The sequence below is a fragment of the Bufo bufo genome, chromosome 4 (genome assembly GCF_905171765.1).
Source record: "Bufo bufo chromosome 4, aBufBuf1.1, whole genome shotgun sequence".
Lineage (NCBI taxonomy): Eukaryota > Metazoa > Chordata > Amphibia > Anura > Bufonidae > Bufo > Bufo bufo.
This window is the reverse complement of record NC_053392.1, coordinates 17557684-17577615: the sequence shown is the minus strand read 5'-3', so window position 1 is coordinate 17577615 and position 19932 is coordinate 17557684. Positions and strand designations below refer to the sequence as shown.

The following is a 19932-nucleotide window of genomic DNA, read 5'->3' as shown; positions in this document are numbered from 1 at the left end:
GGATCTGTGGATGGCACTATTTAGGGGAGGGGGGATCTGTTGATGGCACTATTTAGGGGAGGGGGATCTGTGTATGGCACCATTTAGGGGAGGGGGATCTGTGGATGGCACCATTTAGGGGAGAGGGATCTGTGGATGGCACTATTTAGGGGAGGGGGGATCTGTGGATGGCACTATTTAGGGGAGAGGGATCTGTGGATGGCACTATTTAGGGGAGAGGGATCTGTGGATGGCACTATTTAGGGGAGAGGGATCTGTGGATGGCACTATTTAGGGGAGGGGGATCTGTGGATGTCACTATTTAGGGGAGGGGGGGATCTGTGGATGGCACTATTTAGGGGAGGGGGATCTGTGTATGGCACCATTTAGGGGAGGGGGATCTGTGGATGGCACCATTTAGGGGAGAGGGATCTGTGGATGGCACTATTTAGGGGAGAGGGATCTGTGTATGGCACTGTTTAGGGGAGGGGGATCTGTGGATGGCACTATTTAGGGGAGGGGGGATCTGTTGATGGCACTATTTAGGGGAGGGGGATCTGTGTATGGCACTATTTAGGGGAGGGGGAACTGTGGATGGCACTATTTAGGGGAGGGGGGATCTGTGGATGGCACTATTTAGGGGAGGGGGATCTGTGGATGGCACTATTTAGGGGAGGGGGGATCTGTGGATGGCACTATTTAGGGGAGGGGGGATCTGTGTATGGCACTATTTAGGGGAGGGGGATCTGTTGATGGCACTATTTAGGGGAGGGGGATCTGTGGATGGCACTATTTAGGGGAGGGGGATCTGTGGATGGCACTATTTAGGGGAGGGGGATCTGTGGATGGCACTATTTAGGGGAGGGGGATCTGTTGATGGCACTATTTAGGGGAGGGGGATCTGTGGATGGCACTATTTAGGGGAGGGGGATCTGTGGATGGCACTATTTAGGGGAGGGGGATCTGTGGATGGCACAGAGGGGGGGGGGTCCATAATTTTTTTTTGCTATGGGGCCCATGCATTTCTAGCTACGCCCCTGATTCCCGACCAAGTATTGAGTGCATAACTGAACTTAATTATTTGAAGGTTGACTTTTTTTGTATTAAAAACACTTTTCTTTTATTGGTCGGATGAAATATGCTATTCTTTGGAGATAGGAATTTTGGGTTTTCATGAGCTGTATGCCAAAATCATCAATATTAAAACAAGAAAAGGCTTGAACTACTTCAGTTGTGTGTAATGAATCTAAAATATATGAAAGTCTAATGTTTATCAGTACATTACAGAAAATAATGAACTTTATCACAATATGCTAATTTTTTTAGAAGGACCTGTATGTAAATGTCTATAGACCCCTCTATCCTTCCTGGTGGACATCTGTCAAAGTGGATTTCCATTAATTTAAGTTTGTTGAGTGAGACGGAGAAAACCAATGGAATCTTGACCAAATCAAGAAAAAGCTTTTATCCTATACTTAACTGTAATGTTCAATAGACATAAAGGAAATAGAGGAAGAGGATGAGCCTTAAAGAGATAGAGACAATGACATGAGAGGAATCATGATGAAGATATTATGAGATTTTAAAAGTTTTACTCAGAGCAGGGGGTTGTGTAAAACCAGGCTTACCTTATACATGTCCTGCAGCTTCAGAGTTGCTCTGAACCCACACCTTCCACATAGATGGTGTCACATCCATCGTTCTCATGACTGACCACTACTGCCAATCAATGACTTCGGTGGTCATGTGTGAATGAATGACACATGACCACTGAGGTCAGTGATTGAAAGCAGAAATCATGTGAACGATGGATGTGATGTCATTGCTGCAGGACCAGATGAGTGGCAGGTTATATAAAAGGTAAAGGGTTTTTCCTTTCATTTACAGCCCCCTGCATTGGACCAAATTTTGAAAAATCTTTGAAAACCTCTTTAAGGCTCATTCACATATGCACCCCAGTTCCCCCTTTTCAGAGAAAAAACAAGCCCTTATTCAAAAAATTATGAAACAACTGATTCTATACTTTCCCATGGGGTCTATTTTTCTCTGGTGGCATCAGCTTTGCCACGGACCTCTTTCTTTATATGCAATGTTACTCAATCCAACTATAAACATTAGACAAGAGTCCAGCTTGGCCATCAGTTGGATCCAGCACAGGATAACTAGCCAGACACAGCTGAAATATTTAAACCAACCCATAGATACACCTTAGAAGGTTCTCTATTCATCCCTGTGACTCATTAGCATGCTTATTAGGATTACCTGGTAGTCGTGGTGGTTTGCCATGGTTGTCTGCTAAGGCCCCTGCACAGCACAACATTAGAAGAATGAGAAATCCGGTCACCAGTGCCAAATCTGCTGAGCACTGGAAGTATGAGCCATCCAGGTGAAGGACTCACTCTTTTATAGAGATATAGAAGTAGGGAGTGTAACGAACCAGAGGGTGTGAACCCACTTTTGCCACTGACTCGCTACTCTCTGGAAGGGCATGACTAAGCAACACCTGGTATTCACTAGAGCCTCTGGTAGTGAGGATAGACTTGAGCCAAGGTAGTTGCCAGGAGCGACTCCTAGAGTGACACCAAGTCAGTGGCAGCTGGTCCGGAGGACCGGAAGATACCAGCGATGGAACCAGCAGAGGCAGACAGCGATTCAGATACAGATTCAGATAGCAATTCCCCCTCCAGGGAAGCCAGGGACCCTCTCACGAAGGCAGAACAGAAGCAGTGAGGCACTGCCAACAAAACACAACAGAAGCAGTTAAAGGGGTATTCCCATCTCAGACAATGGGGGCATGTCGCTATTGTTTGATAGGTGCGGGTCCCACCACTAGGACCTTCACCACCTCCCAGTGGTGGAACCCACACCTATCAGACAATGGGGACATATCCTAGCAACATGGCCTCATTGTCTGAGATGGAGAACCTCTTTAAACACTACCAGGCTGTCAGATGCAGTTACGCACTGCTAGGCGATACAAAGAACAGACAGGATACAGATTATACAGGGAAGGCATAGAACAGACCAGGGCATACCATAATACAGGACAGGTACAGATCAGAACAGGCAAGAACCTGACAGCACAACATCACAGAACAGCTGCCTGCGAACAGACGAGGCAAAAACAGAATACATAATACAACAATGAAAAACCAGGCAAAACCATACAAAAGGCAGACGGTAAGACCCCCTGGGTCAGCAGCAAGGGGCTACACCAAACACGGAACTAGAAACACTGACCGCAAGCCCCACAGCTCACAGGTAGACATAGCTGATTAACGAGGCACCTGAGAAGCCGCACCCAGGCACAGATCAGGGGAAGTTAACCCCATCAGAGCAGGAGAACAGAACCACACAGGCCGCAGTACAGGACGTTGACCCTGGCATCCAGCATATACGTAGACACTGCAGCCAGTATGCCAGGGCACAACCGACCCGTGTGACCAGGGGCTTAGCTAGAAGTGACTGGGCCCCACAGCAAATTTTTTATGGGCCACACCCCCCGCGCTTCGCAACTCCTTCCTCCTGTGTAAACCCCACTCCTTTGGCTAGTCACAATCTAGACCAGACCAGGCTGCCACGCCATCCTTTTCCTATATATATATATATACAGTACAGACCAAAAGTTTGGACACACCTTCTCATTCAAAGAGTTTTCTTTATTTTCATGACTATGAAGGCATCAAAACTATGAATTAACACATGTGGAATTATATACATAACAAACAAGTGTGAAACAACTGAAAATATGTCATATTCTAGGTTCTTCAAAGTAGCCACCTTTTGCTTTGATTACTGCTTTGCACACTCTTGGCATTCTCTTGATGAGCTTCAAGAGGTAGTCCCCTGAAATGGTCCTGAAGGAGTTCCCAGAGATGCTTAGCACTTGTTGGCCCTTTTGCCTTTACTCTGCGGTCCAGCTCACCCCAAACCATCTCGATTGGGTTCAGGTCCGGTGACTGTGGAGGTCAGGTCATCTGGCGCAGCACCCCATCACTCTCCTTCATGGTCAAATAGCCCTTACTTTCAAAGTTTTCCCAATTTTTCGGCTGACTGACTGACCTTCATTTCTTAAAGTAATGATGGCCACTAGTTTTTCTTTACTTAGCTGCTTTTTCTTGCTATAATACAAATTCTAACAGTCTATTTAGTAGGACTATCAGCTGTGTATCCACCTGACTTCTCCTCAACGCAACTGATGGTCCCAACCCCATTTATAAGGCAAGAAATCCCACTTATTAAACCTGACAGGGCACACCTGTGAAGTGAAAACCATTTCAGGGGTCTACCTCTTGAAGCTCATCAAGAGAATGCCAAGAGTGTGCAAAGCAGTAATCAATGCAAAAGGTGGCTACTTTGAAGAACCTAGAATATGACATATTTTCAGTTGTTTCACACTTGTTTGTTATGTATATAATTCCACATGTGTTCATTCATAGTTTTGAAGCCTTCAGTGTGAATCTACAATTTTCATAGTCATGAAAATAAAGAAAACTCTTTGAATGAGAAGGTGTGTCCAAACTTTTGGTCTGTACTGTATATATACACACACACACATCAGTCATGTAGTATCATTGTATAATACTGTTGTGGGGGCCCTGTCAAAGTATTAATCCTCCTCCCATGCAACCCCTACACTCCTGTGACTAGTCAAGATAACCCGCCATCCCCCTTCCCCCCGCACATCCCTTACAGCCCCCTTACATGGTATGGGAAGGAGCGATCACCATTGCTATTGCTCATCCTCATACAGAATCATTATTTCTGGGGAGCAGGGTGCGGATAACACAGCACAATCAGCGGACAAGGAAGGAGGATTCTGGTGTCCACATGTACACGTTTCTTTGCTGGATGACAGGGTGATCTGCAGCACCTTTAGGGCTTTTACACACGAGTGGATCCTGTGCGTGGAATCCGCTGTGTGAAAGACTGCCAAGCCCCGTTCCAGACAGCAGAGGCACGGAGCATTGACATGACTGATAATGCTCTGGGCCTCTCTGACATACAGGCATGTGATGCACTTTGTGTCATTTCCATTTTTTGCCAGGCCCATTGTAGTGAATGGTTGTACATACAGACCTAAAAAAAAACGAATGGAAATGGGGGAAAATTCTATTGTGTGCATGAGCTCTAATGTTGATGTCCTATCTGGATTGGTTATCAGATTCACAAAAGCAGATCATTTCCTTAAAGGGGTTTTCAGCTTTTCTTCTATTAATGACCCATTCTCAAGATAGGTCATCAACATCAGATCAGCCTGGGTCCGACACCAGCCCCCCCCCCCTCCGATCAGCTGTTTGAAGAGAAAGCAGCGCTCATACAAGCACTGCCTTCTCCTCGTTGTTCTCCTGCTTGCCCTCGCAACTGCATTCACTTCAATGGGACAGCTCCTTACTGTCCAAGTGAGTAGTAGGGTAATGTCCCATAGAAGTGAATGGGGATGCCATAGTTGCAATTACACTGCTCTTCACTGCAGTCGGTAAGCAGGTTAACAATGAGGAGAAGGCAGCACTTGTATGAGTGCTGCCTTCTCTTCAAACAGCTGATCGTGGGGGTGTCGGGAGGCGCCCCCTCCCCCCACCGATCCGGATAGGTCATGAATAGAAAAAAACGACAAAGCCTTTAAGGAGATTCTCTTAGTAGTCTGCTGCTGCCCTCCTCCAACACCCTGCACATTCCAAGTCCCACTCGGTGTAGCTTGGCGGCCAGTGCCGGATGCCACGGAAGTCCATCCTTCTTCTCCTCCTAATTTTACTAAGATGTGGAGGCTGAGAAGGAGACACTCGGGTCCTCAGCACTGAAGTCAGCCGTACTCACCCTTGTTGGGATCTTTCTCACTGGACTGCAGTCTTCACTGACGTGCTCTTCTCCTCTTCAAGTTCTGCCGACTGCTCCAAGCAATGAAATCTAGAAGGTAGAAAAAAATATTTTGTAATTTACTATTAGCCCAAGAGGTAGAAAATGTAAGATGAGGGTAAGAAAGTCATTGAATCCCAGACATGACCTGAGCAGTGCGCTTGGCTATTTTCGGTTTTGGTGTTTCGTTATAGAGATAAGTGTGGGCCCCACAGCTGGGACCCGCACCTAACTGACATTGGTGGCATTTTGTAGCAACATGCCACCAATGTCTAAGATTACTCAACCCCTTTAATACGTTTTATTTTTTTAAATATGCGCTTCTGGTAATGCTCCGGATCCCCCGTGTGTCGATCAGAGGAGCCGGAGCTTGTGTACGGCAGCCCCTGTCATAGTGAATGACAGGAGGCTGCTGCACAGTGTTTCCTACGGAGCCCCTGTCTGTAGCCGGGCTCGATAGGAAACTAGTAAAATCATTATAGACTCCAATGCTAGTTAAAGAGGACCTTTCACTAGAATAAAAAATCTAAACTAAGCATACAGACATGGAGAGCGGCGCCCGAGGATCTCCCTGCACTTACTATTATCCCTGGGCGCCGCTCCGTTCTCCCGGTATAGGCTCCGGTATCTTCATATGTTCGACTCAACTGGGTGGAGCCTGCCGGCGTCTCCTTCTCCCAGGCTGTAGCGCTGGCCAATCGCAGCGTTCAGCTCATAACCTGAGAGTTTATTTTTTTTAATACGCGCTTCTGGTAATGCTCCGGATCCCCCGTGTGGCGATCAGAGGAGCCGGAGCTTGTGTACGGCAGACCCTGTCATAGTGAATGACAGGAGGCTGCTGCACAGTGTTTTCTACGGAGCCCCTGTCTGTAGCCGGGCTCGATAGGAAACTAGTAAAATCATTATAGACTCCAATGCTAGTTAACTACAAAATGCTTATAGGTGTCCGAAAATTGCAAAAAAAAAAAAAAGAAACATTTCAATTTTTTACATTATTTTCCAGTATCAAAACGCAAGAAAACTATATATATGTGGTATCCACCAGATTTATACTGACCTGGAGAATCAAGATCACAAGTGAAAAGAAAAAAACCTGTAAAACTGTGACAAAGTTGTTTTTTCCAATTCCACCACCTTTGGAATTTTTTCCCACTTCCCACTACATTTTATGCAATATTAAATGGTTGTGTTGGAAAGTACAACTTGTCCTGCTAAAAACAAGCCCTCTAAAGCTATGTGAACGGAAAAATAAAAAAAAGTTAAGGCTCTGGGAAGGTGGAGAGCACAAAACGAAAATGCAAAAGGAAAAAAAGCCTCTGGGGTAGAAGGGGGTTAAATAAAACCTTTGAGAAAAAAAGTTTTTTCTTTGCATCACCATTTTCTGACAGCCATAACTTTTCATATTTCTGTCTACAGAGCTTTATGGGGGCTTTTTTGTGGGTGAACTGTAGTTTTTATTGGTACCATTTTTGGGGTGCGTGCAATTTTTTGATCATTGTTAGGGCTCATGCCCACAACTGTATGCCCTCCGAGACATACAGTCCGTGAGTGAGCCATATGTCCCGGAGCGGCATTGATCGCACAGCATCATAGGTTATGTGCGCGTTGGGCTGCGCGTGAGACTACTGTACCATAATCATACGTTTTAGTAATCTATGAAGCCGTGCGCTCCCGTGCACACGATCAGTGCCGCTCTGGGACATATGGCCCGCTCAAGGACCGAATGTATCAGAGGGCATATAGTCGTGTGCATGGGCCCTTATTCAAAAAATTTGTTTGTGTGCATGTGTGTGTTGGGGGGGGGGGAGTTGGTCACCAAAACCGTGTTTTTAGTATTTTTATATTTTAATAGTGAAGACTTTTTTTTTGTATATTTATCTTTATATAAAACATTGGGAAGGGGGGTGATACTGTCTATAGCTTGCAGTACATGGCAGCCTCCCCTTTCTGCCCGCTGTTCCACCATGTACTGGTACTTATTATGGCACATATAAGGCACACCCTCTGCATATATAAGAGTAACAAAATAAGCAGTAGTAGATGACAGAACAGCAAGCAGAGGGGCACAGACAGGGTTTAGGGGGACACAGGCAAGGGTGGGGCAGACAAGGGTCGGGGGGGCTCAGACAAGGGCCGGGGGGGAGGGCTGCAGAATTGTGAACATGATGTCGCACTAAGAAAAAAATATAGGGGGTTGAGTCCGCACAACCTGCCTGCAGGTGCACATCACTATGGCGAAATACATACACCCTCCATGCTGGATGAGACATTGGTTTATATTTTGGCCAAAGCATAGTAAGCCACTCACCGCGTCAAGGTCGTCTCAATTGAGTGGTCCCTAACTCTTGTTCCTACCTGTTCATGGGCCATGACAGCCACATAAAATCCAGGGAATGTAGGTCAGCATGCAAGCCAAGTACACTTTGCTTGTAACCCCGTCCGGTGCCATTACAGCTTTCATCGGATCCAGGGATGCAAGTACCAACATGCATGCTGAACCCACCATATACTTCTCCTGGAGCCAGATGGCTAATGGTAGGTTCTATATAAGCAGACTCAGTTTTATACTAGTGATGTCGCACTACACTGTATGTACAGCACAGTATGACCCCTGCTAGAGGATAAGCGCCCATTCTATGTATTGCTGCAGGGCTGACACCGACTGTCCCCATGGTCTGAGCCCCTGATAACCACAGCTCACTGTCTCCATACATAAGGGAAACCTACAAGTAGCCAGGTTTTAATGGATTTACACCTATAAAGAGAACTAGTATTCTGGGACTTGTAATTCCACAGAAGCAGTACAGGACAGGCGGGGGGCTCTGGTTTTCTGCGACCCCCGTATCTACATCAGTGCTGTAAATGCTCCATTCACATGTCCTACCTCAGGAGATGCTGGTTCCTAGTGCGCGAAAGGACCTTTCATGATGTCACGAGCACGTGATCAGTCACATGAGTGAGCGGAGTAAGGCTCCGGGCTGTGCTGGAGATTGTGTGGAAATGGCTGCGCTGCTCAGATTCGGCCACACACGGGGCGGGGAGGCGGTGATGATGGATAGAGATGTCCCGAATAGTTCGCCGGCGAATAGTTCCCGGCGAACTATTGTTCGCCGCGGCGGGCAGACATATGCGATGTTCGGTCCGCCCCCTATTCGTCATCATTGTGTAAACTTTGACCCTGTACCTCACAGTCAGCAGACACATTCCAGCCAATCAGCAGCAGACCCTCCCTCCCAGACCCTCCCACCTCCTGGACAGCATCCATTTTAGATTCATTCAGAAGCTGCACTCTCAGTGAGAGGAGGGACAGTGCTGCTGCTGCTGCTGATTCAATAGGGAAAGCGTTAGCTAGGGCAGTGTTCTGTGTCCACAGACTCATCTGCTGTAAGGACAGCGTCCTGACAGCATCCCAAAAAGCCTTTTTTAGGGCTGGTACATCAGTCTGCTTTTTTTTATTTTTATATATATATACAGTACAGACCAAAAGTTTGGACGCACCTTCTCATTCAAAGAGTTTTCTTTATTTTCATGACTATGAAGGCATCAAAACTATGAATTAACACATGTGGAATTATATACATAACAAACAAGTGTGAAACAACTGAAAATATGTAATATTCTAGGTTCTTCAAAGTAGCCACCTTTTGCTTTGATTACTGCTTTGCACACTCTTGGCATTCTCTTGATGAGCTTCAAGAGGTAGTCCCCTGAAATGGTCTTCCAACAGTCTTGAAGGAGTTCCCAGAGATGCTTAGCACTTGTTGGCCCTTTTGCCTTCACTCTGCGGTCCAGCTCACCCCAAACCATCTTGATTGGGTTCAGGTCCGGTGACTGTGGAGGCCAGGTCATCTGGCGCAGCACCCCATCACTCTCCTTCATAGTCAAATAGCCCTTACTTTCAAAGTTTTCCCAATTTTTCGGCTGACTGACTGACCTTCATTTCTTAAAGTAATGATGGCCACTCGTTTTTCTTTACTTAGCTGCTTTTTTCTTGCCATAATACAAATTCTAACAGTCTATTCAGTAGGACTATCAGCTGTGTATCCACCTGACTTCTCCTCAACGCAACTGATGGTCCTAACCCCATTTAGGCCTCATGCACACGACCGTTGTGTGCATCCGTGGCCGTTGTGTCCTTTTCCGTTTTTTTTCGAGGACCCATTGACTTTCAATGGGTCCGTGGAAAAATCGGAAAATGCATCGTTTTGCAGCCACATCCGTGTTCCGTGTTTCCTGTCCGTCAAAAAAATATGACCTGTCCTATGGGTCCGTCAATGGGTCCGTGAAAGAACACGGATGCACACAAGATTGGCATCCGCGTCCTTGATCCGTGGCCGTAGGTTACTTTCATACAGACAGATGCGAAGATCCGTCTGTAAGAAAGCTTTTTCAGAGCTGAGTTTTCACTTTCTGAAAACTCAAATCCGACAGTATATTCTAACACAGAGGCGTTCCCATGGTGATGGGGAAGCTTCTAGTTACAAACCGGATTCCAAAAAAGTTGGGACACTATACAAATCGTGAATAAAAACTGAATGCAATGATGTGGAGGTGCCAACTTCTAATATTTTATTCAGAATAGAACATAAATCACGGAACAAAAGTTTAAACTGAGAAATTGTACCATTTTAAGGAAAAAATATGTTGAATCAGAATTTCATGGTGTCAACAAATCCCAAAAAAGTTGGGACAAGGCCATTTTCACCACTGTGTGGCATCTCCCCTTCTTCTTACAACACTCAACAGACGTCTGGGGACTGAGGAGACCAGTTTCTCAAGTTTAGAAATAGGAATGCTCTCCCATTCTTGTCTAATACAGGCCTCTAACTGTTCAATCGTCTTGGGCCTTCTTTGTTGCACCTTCCTCTTTATGATGCGCCAAATGTTCTCTATAGGTGAAAGATCTGGACTGCAGACTGGCCATTTCAGTACCTGGATCCTTCTCCTACACAGCCATGATGTTGTGATTGATGCAGAATGTGGTCTGGCATTATCTTGTTGAAAAATGCAGGGTCTTCCCTGAAAGAGATGACGTCTGGATGGGAGCATATGTTGTTCTAGAACCTGAATATATTTTTCTGCATTGATGGTGCCTTTCCAGACATGCAAGCTGCCCATGCCACACGCACTCATGCAACCCCATACCATCAGAGATGCAGGCTTCTGAACTGAGCGTTGATAACAACTTGGGTTGTCCTTGTCCTCTTTGGTCCGGATGACATGGCGTCCCAGATTTGCAAAAAGAACTTCGAATCGTGACTCGTCTGACCACAGAACAGTCTTCCATTTTGCCACACTCCATTTTAAATGATCCCTGGCCCAGTGAAAACGCCTGAGCTTGTGGATCTTGCTTAGAAATGGCTTCTTCTTTGCACTGTAGAGTTTCAGCTGGCGGATGGCACGGTGGATTGTGTTCACTGACAATGGTTTCTGGAAGTATTCCTGAGCCCATTCTGTGATTTCCTTTACAGTAGCATTCCTGTTTGTAGTGCAGTGTCGTTTAAGGGCCCGGAGATCACGGGCATCCAGTATGGTTTTACGGCCTTGACCCTTACGCACAGAGATTGTTCCAGATTCTCTGAATCTTCGGATGATGTTATGCACAGTTGATGATGATAGATGCAAAGTCTTTGCAATTTTTCGCTGGGTAACACCTTTCTGATATTGCTCCACTATCTTTCTGCGCAACATTGTGGGAATTGGTGATCCTCTACCCATCTTGGCTTCTGAGAGACACTGCCACTCGGAGAAGCTCTTTTTATATCCAATCATGTTGCCAATTAGTGTTAATTGGTCTTCCAGCTCTTCGTTATGGTCAAATTTACTTTTTCCAGCCTCTTATTGCTACTTGTCCCAACTTTTTTGGGATTTGTTGACACCGTGAAAATTTGAATCAACGTATTTTTCCTTTAAAATGATACATTTACTCGGATTAAACGTTTGATCTGTCATCTACGTTCTATTACAAATAAAATATTGACATTTGCCATCTCCACATCATTGCATTCAGTTTTTATTCACAATTTGTTAGTGTCCCAACTTTTTTGGAATCCGGTTTGTAGAATATACTGAGAACTGTGTACATGACTGCCCCCTGCTGCCTGGCAGCACCCGATCTCTTACAGGGGGCTGTGATCCGCACAATTAACCCCTCAGGTGCTGCACCTGAAGGGGTTAATTGTGCATATCATAGCCCCCTATAAGAGATCAGGGGCTGCCAGGCAGCAGGGGGCAGACCCCCCTCCCTCCCCAGTTTTAATTTCATTGGTGGCCAGTGCGGCCCCCCCGCCCCCCTCCCTTTATTGTATTATTTTCATTGGTGGCACAGTGTGCGGCCCCCCCGCCCCCCTCCCTCTATTGTATTATTTTCATTGGTGGCACAGTGTGCGCCCCCCCGCCCCCCCTCCCTTAATTGTATCATCATTGGTGGCCAGTGTGCGCCCCCCCCCGGCCTCCCTCTATTGTATTAATATCATTGGTGGCCAGTGTGCGGCCTCCCCTCTCCCCCCCCGATCATTGGTGGCAGCGGAGAGTTAGAAGCATCATACTTACCTGCTGCGATGTCTGTGACCGGCCGGGAGCTCCTCCTACTGGTAAGTGACAGATCATTAAGCAATGCGCCGCACAGACCTGTCACTTACCAGTAGGAGGAGCTCCCGGCCGGTCACAGACATCGCAGCAGGTAAGTATGATGCTTCTAACTCTCCACTGCCACCAATGATCGGGGAGGGGGAGAGGGGAGGCCGCACACTGGCCACCAATGATATTAATACAATAGAGAGGGGGCGAACACCGGCCACCAATGATATTAATACAATAGAGGGGGGGCCGGGGGGGGGGCGCACACTGGCCACCAATGATAATACAATAGAGGGAGGGAGGGGGGGCGGGGGGCGCACACTGTGCCACCAATGAAAATAATACAATAGAGGGAGGGAGGGGGGCCGCACACTGTGCCACCAATGAAAATAATACAATAGAGGGAGGGGGGGCGGGGGGGCGCACACTGTGCCACCAATGAAAATAATACAATAGAGGGAGGGAGGGGGGGGGCCGCACTGGCCACCAATGAAATTAAAACTGGGGAGGGAGGGGGGTCTGCCCCCTGCTGCCTGGCAGCACCCGATCTTTTACAGGGGGCTGTGATCAGCACAATTAACCCCTCAGGTGCTGCACCTGAAGGGGTTAATTGTGCATATCATAGCCCCCTATAAGAGATCAGGGGCTGCCAGGCAGCAGGGGGCAGACCCCCTCCCTTCCCAGTTTTAATTTCATTGGTGGCCAGTGCGCCCCCCCCTGCCCCCCCTCCCTTTATTGTATTATTTTAATTGGTGGCACAGTGTGCGGCCCCCCCCCCCCCCCCTCCCTCTATTGTATTATTTTCATTGTTGGCACAGTGTGCAGCCCCCCCCCACCCCCCTTCCTCTATTGTATTATTTTCATTGGTGGCACAGTGTGCGGCCCCCCGCCCCCCCCTATTGTATTATCATTGGTGGCCAGTGTGTGCCCCCCCGGCCCCCCTCTATTGTATTAATATCATTGGTGGCCAGTGTGCGGCCTCCCCTCCCCCCCCCCGATCATTGGTGGCAGCGGAGAGTTAGAAACATCATACTTACCTGCTGCGCTGTCTGTGACCGGCCGGGAGCTCCTCCTACTGGTAAGTGACAGATCATTAAGCAATGCGCCGCACAGACCTGTCACTTACCAGTAGGCAGTAGGAGGAGCTCCCGGACGGTCACAGACATCGCAGCAGGTAAGTATGATGCTTCTAACTCTCCGCTGCCACCAATGATCGGGGAGGTGGAGAGGGGAGGCCGCACACTGGCCACCAATGATATTAATACAATAGAGGGGGGGCCGGGGGGGCGCACACTGGCCACCAATGATATTAATACAATAGAGGGGGGGCCGGGGGGCGCGCACACTGGCCACCAATGATAATACAATAGAGGGAGGTAGGGGGGGCGGGGGGGGCGCACACTGTGCCACCAATGAAAATAATACAATAGAGGGAGGGAGGGGGGCCGCACACTGTGCCACCAATGAAAATAATACAATAGAAGGAGGGGGGGCGGGGGGGCGCACACTGTGCCACCAATGAAAATAATACAATAGAGGGAGGGAGGGGGGGGCCGCACTGGCCACCAATGAAATTAAAACTGGGGAGGGAGGGGGGTATATTCTAACTTGAAGCGTCCCCATCACCATGGGAACGCCTCTGTGTTAGAATATACTGTGGGATCTGAGTTTCACGATCTAACTCAAATCTGATGGTATATTCTAAAATAGAGGCATTCCCATGGTAATGGGGACGCTTCAAGGTAAAATATACCATCGGATTGGAGAAAACTCCGATCCTATGGTATATTAACTCCTGACTTTACATTGAACGTCAATGGGGGACGGATCCGTTTGAAAGTGCACCATATTGTGTCAACGTCAAACGGATCCGTCCCCATTGACTTGCATTGTAATTCAGGACGGATCCGTTTGGCTCCGCACGGCCAGGCGGACACCAAAACGACTTTTTTTTTCATGTCCGTGGATCCTCCAAAACTCAAGGAAGACCCACGGACGAAAAAACGGTCACGGATCACGGAAAAACGGAACCCCGTTTTGCGGACCGTGAAAAAATACTGTCGTGTGCATGAGGCCTTATAAGGCAAGAAATCCCACTTATTAAACCTGACTGGGCACACCTGTGAAGTGAAAACCATTTCAGGGGACTACCTCTTGAAGCTCATCAAGAGAATGCCAAGAGTGTGCAAAGCAGTAATCAAAGCAAAAGGTGGCTACTTTGAAGAACCTAGAATATGACATATTTTCTGTTGTTTCACACTTGTTTGTTATGTATATAATTCCACATGTGTTAATTCATAGTTTTGATGCCTTCATAGTCATGAAAATAAAGAAAACTCTTTGAATGAGAAGGTGTGTCCAAACTTTTGGTCTGTACTGTATATATATATATATATATATATATATATATATTGCAGTTGCCTGCCCGTGTGTGAGAGGCTGCAGGCTCACAGACTGTACTGTGTGCACACCATTCATACAGGGTGTCACAGACAGTACCTTGCAGATAAAAAAAGTCAATTTTTTTTTTTTTTTTTATATAATCGCAGTTGCCAGACAGTGAGAGGCTGCAGGCTCACAGACTGTACTGTGTCCACTGGCCAGGCCACCACTCATACCGTTACAGGGTGTCACACTCACATTACCTGGCAGATAAAAAAAGCCAATTTATTTTTTCTCTGTGATATAATCGCAGTTGCCAGACAGCGAGAGGCTGCAGGCTCACAGACTGCCCACCACTTATATAGGGTGGCACTGTACCTTGCACACATAGTACCACTTATCTAAAAAAAAATGACAGGCAGAGGCAGGCCACCCCACAGGGGCCGTCGTGGTGCTGTGATTTCCACTGGCCCTGGAATAATGCCCAGTGTTCAGAGGCCACATACCCTGTACCCGAAAAATTCGGAGAAAATAGTTGACTGGCTTACACAGGACACCCAATCTTCAACAGCTTCCGCTAAGAACCTTGACGCACCATCCTCCTCCAGCTCAGCTTCGGTCACCTGCTCTCAAGTTACCACTCTCCCGCCTGCCGCCACCACCACCACTACCACCACAGCCACCACAGCCGCTTCACTTGATCCGTCAGAGGAGTTATTTACAGATCAGTTGGATGAAATTAGTGATGCGCAACCATTATTGCCAGAGGATGTAGTTTAGTTTGTAAAATATTTTATTAAACATATCAAAAAGATAGTCATACTTTGTATACAGACATGGCATCACTTTGTACATCCGCACAGTGCAGGGTAGTAATGACTATTACACCAACAAGTTTTCTTGAGTTTGTACATTAGAGAGAAACAAACCACAATGACAACTCAGCCATGACAGAGAACCTAAGACAGAGAGTATAATTAAGGTGGACACATCCTATACCTTCTCATCAGAGTATTTGGTATTGAGACCTAATACTTGGTTAAGTAGCCAATCTGCTATCGAGCCATAAGCATATATCCACATATCAAGACCTATCTGACTAGGTGAAATTCCTTAATTTCTTCCAACTTCCCCAAACTCTATCGAACAAAGCATTATTATTTATCTCCCAGTGGGCTATCTGTTCTAATCTATACACCTGATCCACCCTAGCCAACCATTGTGGGATACTAGGCACGTTTTTCGACTTCCAGTTTGATGCTACTAAGAGTCTGGCCACTGCCAGGAGGTGCTGTTGTAGGCGATTAATATGGGTAGAACGGCAATTTGGTGGTCTTAGGCCAATCAGACAGTATTGTGGTGAAGAGGGGAACAATCCATCCTGTAGTTTGGAAATTACGTTGCAAACACCTTTCCAGAAGGGTTTTATTAAGTGGCAGTCCCACCACATTTGTTTGAACGAGCCTTCAGTGATGCAACACCTCCAGCACACAGACGGGGAGTTGGGAAACATCCGGGGTGTAATACCACCTAGTGACCATTTTATAGTAGTTCTCCTGCAGTCTCACACACCTGGATATTTTATTAGTTTGCGATAATAATGTTCTCAACTCACTAGAAGAAAATGTGATACCTAGCTCTTCCTCCCATCCCCTTATAAAAGGGGGAGCAACTGCCTGAGTAGAGTCAAGCAAAGAAGCGTATAATTTTGAGATTTTTTGCTTGGCTCCCTCTTCCCCATAGACATTTGTTCAAACTGAGTGGGGGTAACCTGGGCCTGTGGCGACTTCCCAGCAGTGGCTTTTAAAATGTGGGCACATTGGAAATGAGTTAAGTTCCCAATTTGAAGTTGACCTAAGGACTCATTTTCATCCTCAGGGGGGCTACTCAGAAGATCAATTATTGGGGTAGAATTCGCCTTATGCCCTTCACTCAAAGTGGACCTGAATTCCGGGTAAGAATCCCACAAGACATCTCTAACTTGTAAGAGTGGCGATATCGGTCCTGAGACCAACTTTCCTGATAATCCTGCGAACCATATGTTCAGAGTGTTACGCGTTAGTGGATTCTTTATTTGCTTCATAACTATCTGTCTATGGGCTATGAGTTGTGCCACTGAGCGTAGAGGGAACATTACTAGGTCTTGTTCTAACGCCACATCCAACCTTTCTGGTGGGCTGCGCATCCATTCTAGAACCCTTAGGCCCTGGACTGCCTTGTAGTATAAAAGGAAGTCAGGTACGCCCAAACCTCCCAGTTTCTGAGGCTTGATCACCTGGCTGTACGCTAGTCTAGGCCTGGCATTACTCCATAGGAAGCGCGTCAATATTCCTTTTAGTTGGGTGAAAAATATTCTTGTAATAAAAATTGGTAAGGCCTGCAGGTAATACAGGACCTTTGGTAGGACCAGTGTTTTAATTAAAGTTCTACGGCCGAACCAGGATGTAAACGGTAAATCCCAGGATGCCATTAGATCTTTAATAGTCCGGGGTATATTTTTGAAATTTTCCTTGTACAGCTGCGAGTTGTGGGAAGTGATGTTCACACCCAGGAAGGGAATGCTACTGTTCGACCACTTAAATGGGGTGCTGTGCTCTAGGAGAGCTTGTGATTGCGTATCCAGAGATATATTCAAAACCTGCGACTTAGTAAGATTTACTTTGAAGTTGGAAAGGGACCCAAAATAATCCAACAACCTATCAACTGCCGGGAAGGCTTCAATGGGGTTAGTAATGATGAGGAGGAGGTCATCTGCAAATGCCGCTAATGTATGGGTCTTTCCTTTAATAGTCATGCCTCGGATCTTTTCCTCTCGCCGAAGGGCCTGCAAGAGTGGCTCTACTGACAGGATGAAGAGAAGCGGTGAAAGGGGGCACCCTTGCCTAGTACCATTGCTGATTCTAAAGGTCGGGGAAAGTATGCTATTCACCAGAACTCTGGCACTGGGTTTGTTATACATAGCCATTACTACATCAATGAAGCTTAGGGGTATATCATAGGCTTTCAGTGCTTCGCCCATGAAAGTCCAATCCACCCTATCAAAAGCCTTCTCGGCATCCGTGCCGAGAAGGACTAATGGAGTTGTGGTGGCATGCGCGTGATGGATAATGTTAATCAAGCGGCTGATATTCATCCTACCCTCACGTCCTTTTACAAAACCCACTTGCTCCATATGGATCAAGTTGGGGAGGAGCATTTGGAGGCGGGAAGCTAACATCTTAGCTAGTAATTTTAGGTCCGTATTGAGCAGGGATATCGGCCTATAGCTGGCACAAAACATGGGATCTTTCCCTTCTTTAGGAATTATTGAAATTTGAGCAGCTAACATCTGTGGGTGCAGTGGTTTCCCTTCCCACAGCGAGTTACAGACAAGTAGGAATTTAGGGAGGAGAGTTTTTTGGAAAGAGTCATAGTATTTCATTGGCAACCCATCTGGGCCAGGACTCTTATGAAGGGGGGAGTCTTTAAGGGCTTTTTTCAGTTCTGCTAAGTTGAAGGGGCGGGACAATGCGCAAGATTGTTCATTTGTTAGCTTAGGGAGGCCTAGTGATGATAGCCACTTCTTCATCTCTGTAGTTTTAGCTATTTGGTCAAGGGGCGACCTATCTTGATTTAAATTATACAGCTGATTATAATAATCAGTAAAGCAGGCCGCTATCTGTTCGGTTTGATAGACCACTTGCGCTGATGGGGATTGTATTTTTTGAATGTAAGACTGGGCCTTTCGTTTTTTAAGTTGGGACAACATGAATTTAGAGGCCTTGTCGCCATGGGCATAATACTTAAACTTGGCAGACAGATATAATTTGGCAGACTTAGTGTTCAATAGGTTTTTCATTTGCGATCTGAGGAGATCTAATCTCATCAGAGCTTCAGGTGTGAGTCTTTTTTTATGCAGAGATTCTGCCTCAGATATTTGTTTTTGCAGTTCGATTACTTCTGCCTCTCTTCGCTTTTTAAGGTGAGAGCCCAAAGATATAAAGTGACCCCTCACTACCGCCTTATGTGCCTCCCATACCGTCCCGGGGGATATCTCCGGTGACTCGTTAAAGGTAAAATACTCCTCAATCTTTTTTTCCATGCACTCTACATGCTGCTGATTCTGCAGTAAGGTTTCATTGAGTCGCCAAATAATTTCTCTTTTTGGGATATTTGGCATCTGGAAACTCATAAAAACCGGGGCATGGTCTGACAGCAATATAGATCCAATTGATGTTTTTATACAGTAAGGCAGCAGTGAGGTATTCACAAAAACATAATCCAGTCTCTGATAAGACTTATGGGCCGGCGAATAATAAGTATAATCTTTTTGCCCAGGATGATGTGTTCTCCAACTGTCAACCAAACCACTAACATTAATGTTGTTCCTAATAGATCTCAATGCTCCCTGCGAGACTGACAATCTTCCAAGAGAGGTGTCCACTTCAGGGGACATAGCAACATTAAGATCACCTCCCAATATTGTTGGGCTCTCCGCAAAGCCCTGTAGTAGTGCCAATGTATTTTTCAGCCATAACGCTTGTGCTGTGTTTGGAGCATATATACTACCAAATGTATACATTTGCTGACCTATCAAACCTTTGACGAAAATATATCTGCCTTCTTTGTCCACCTGGGATGAACGCACCTCCAGGGGGACGTGCCTGTGAATTGCTATACTGACCCCTCTAGAGGCCGAGTCTGATGAGGTACTATGGAACCATTGGTTATATGTCATATGACTTAGCTTAGGTACGTGCTTTGTCCTAAAGTGAGTCTCTTGTAAAAGCAAAATATAAACTTTTTGTTTTTTCATTAAAGCGCATATCTGTCCCCTTTTGGCAGGTGCATTCATCCCCCGCACATTAAAGGAACACACATTAGTTACCGCCATTCACAGTATAGGACATTAACGCTTTTGCGAGCTAAACGAGAAGGTAATCCTGTCTTGTATATTACTGGGGTCTCTCTGTCAAACTTAACCAAACTGAACAAAGCTGGCATCCGAAGCGTCATACGCCTATTCACAATCATAGCAATTTTCGTAAGTTGCGCGTTCTGCAGCGTTGCTACTGAAGACAACATGTAAAAATACATAAAAGGGTGAAAATGAAAATAATACTGAACATGAACTAAAGCCAACAAAGCCAAAGGCAT

At 46.3% G+C, this 19932-nt stretch overlaps 2 protein-coding genes across 3 annotated transcripts in view; one reads left to right on the top strand and one right to left on the bottom strand.

The window, feature by feature from the left end:
* LOC120997021 (WAP four-disulfide core domain protein 5-like) overlaps nucleotides 1–19932 on the top strand; it is an 884590-nt gene that overhangs the window by 392583 nt on the left and 472075 nt on the right. The gene's annotated exons all lie outside the window — the stretch shown is intronic.
* Nucleotides 1–19932, bottom strand: part of LOC120997025 (antileukoproteinase-like) — a 92857-nt gene that overhangs the window by 33641 nt on the left and 39284 nt on the right. The gene's annotated exons all lie outside the window — the stretch shown is intronic.